Raw genomic sequence first — 2,264 nt, 5'->3', positions numbered from 1 at the left:
TAGGGTTAGGCCGTGTGCTAGGATTAGGGATCGGAGTCAGAAATGAATCCGGGCCCAGTATGGGTTACGCCGAGTGCTGGGGTTAGGGAACAGGTGCACAAACTAATCCGGGGCCACTTAGAGTTACGCCAAGTGGTAGTGTGAGGGAACGGAGTCAGAAATGAATCCAACTCCAGCAAGGGGTAACGCTGTGGGAGAAACAAGCATCGCTCTGTTATTTAGTCACAAAGTTGTCAGACACCTTCGTGCACAAGCAGTTGCAGGAGGGACGCACTGGGCCTGTCCACCACATGCAATCAAAGCAAACCGTTTATATGTTTCAATTGCAGGTCACATGACAAAAGATATAACAAGTTGAATAGACAACTAGTTGGAACCCAGAACCTGCAAACACGGCAAACTGCAAACCTGGGAAAATTATGGGTTGACCTATTGACATCATAGGTCTGCTTAGTAGTTATGGAAAATTCCACAAAGCACTCCTTACAAACATATTAATGCCTGGGGTTTTCTTCTCCTACAACGCCAAGACCTATGGGTACAGCACAGGTCCACAAATGAATCCAGGTCAACTTAGCGTTACACTGCGTGCTACGATTAGGGAACAGGTCCACAAATGCATCCATATCCAGTTAGGCTTACACCAAATGCTAGGGTTGGAGAACGTATTCAGAAAAGAATCCGGGGCCAGTTAGGGTTACGCCGAGTGCTAGGGTTAGGAAACAGATTCAGAAAGGAATCTAGGGCTAGTTATGGTTAGGCCAAGTACTAGGGGGACAGAATGAGTCCACAAATAAATCCGGGTCCAGGTGTGCATTAGGGTCAGACAACGGGTCCACATATGTATCTTAGTGCAGGTTAGGGTTGGGGTGCATGTTAGTTATGGAATGGGTCCACAACTGGATCGGGGCGTGGGTTAGGGTTAGAGAATGGGTCTAGAAATAAGCTCAGGTCTGGGTTAGGGTCAGGCAAAGGGTTACAGTTAGCGAAGAGCTCCAGACATGAGTCTGGGTCTGGATTACGGTTAGGGAACCAGTTAGCATTACACAATGGGTTCTTAAATGAATCTGGGGCCAGGTTACTGTTAAGGAATGGGTTCAGAAATGAGTCTGGTGTTGATTCGATTTACGGAATGGGTCCGCAAATGAATCCGGGTCCAGGTTAAGGTGAGGCAAAGGGTTAGGGTTAGGGAACAGGTTTGCCAATGAGTACTGGTGTGGGTTAGGGAAACAAATGAATCCGGGCCTGGGTTCGGGTTAGGGACTGGGTGCCAACACACTTCACGGCATTCAATTCCTCCTGCTTCCGCCTCCATGGGCACTGCTTGGCTCTGGTCCCTGAACCAGCATTCATTTCCCTCCACGCGGCGCAGGATCCTACAAGGGACACAACAGGCCATTCACCCCAAAGGGCACAAGTGAACAGAAGAAGGGACCACCAAGTACAATTCCCACCCCACCCACCCAGTTCAAAGCTCCCCAAGCGGTGCATGGCCAAGACACACCCCTCCAGCCATGACAGGAGCCTCAGCCCTTAGACAACACTCACCCAACCTGGCATAATTCTGCTCCTTCTCCAGCCCAGCCTCGTCCCCGATTGCCTTCCTCTCTCACAGGCTACACGGGCACCTCCTGAGGGCACAGAGCATTCCCACCCCACCCACCCAGTTCAAAGCTCCCCAAGCGGTGCATGGCCAAGACACACCCCTCCAGCCATGACAGGAGCCTCAGCCCTTAGACAACACTCACCCAACCTGGCATAATTCTGCTCCTTCTCCAGCCCAGCCTCGTCCCCGATTGCCTTCCTCTCTCACAGGCTACACGGGCACCTCCTGAGGGCACAGAGCCAACTTCACTACCAAACAGAAGGGCAAAGGACAAACAACTGCCCCCTGGAACACAATCCCGCACCGCTCCAAGTAACATCTTACTCACTGCACACTCTGCTCATGCACACAACTCCAGCAAAAGGGCAGAGGCCTCCTTCCAGGTGACCCAGAAGTCACCATCGGTGTGCAGTTGCCTGTGTCCTCCACCTCCCAAAACGTTGTGGCTCTAGGTCGCTTTACCTCTACCTCAGCTCGCCTCCGCTCACGGTCCAAACATTGGCATCACCCCAAAACAACAAGCTATTATTACATGGAAGAGTACTCATCTCTCATAGTAGTAAAGTGAAGACCCCTCCCTCCCCCCGCCCCCACACAGCCCAGGGCTGCCGAAGCAGCACACTGCCAACCCCCCCAAACACGCGAGGCAGGGTGCAGT

The 2,264-nt window shown here is 52.2% G+C and overlaps 1 long non-coding RNA gene across 2 annotated transcripts in view; it reads right to left on the bottom strand.

Annotated features, from left to right (window-relative positions):
• Positions 1–706: 706 nt before the first annotated feature.
• LOC106722331 overlaps positions 707–2,264 on the bottom strand; it is a 5,515-nt gene continuing 3,957 nt past the window's right edge. Inside the window, exons 5-7 of one of the 2 annotated variants that reach the window (XR_003094648.1) lie at positions 1,935–2,128; positions 1,549–1,631; positions 707–1,376 (exon numbers count right to left, since the gene is read on the bottom strand). This is a non-coding gene — a long non-coding RNA (uncharacterized LOC106722331). Of the gene's footprint in view, positions 1,377–1,548; positions 1,632–1,747; positions 1,832–1,934; positions 2,129–2,264 lie in introns of those variants that run through there. The other variant, XR_003094649.1, reaches the window with a different exon arrangement.

Source organism: Alligator sinensis, unplaced genomic scaffold (genome assembly GCF_000455745.1).
Source record: "Alligator sinensis unplaced genomic scaffold, ASM45574v1 scaffold781_1, whole genome shotgun sequence".
Taxonomy (NCBI): Eukaryota; Metazoa; Chordata; order Crocodylia; family Alligatoridae; genus Alligator; species Alligator sinensis.
The sequence above is the reverse complement of the archived record's forward strand: the minus strand, read 5'-3'. Positions and strand labels throughout refer to the sequence as shown.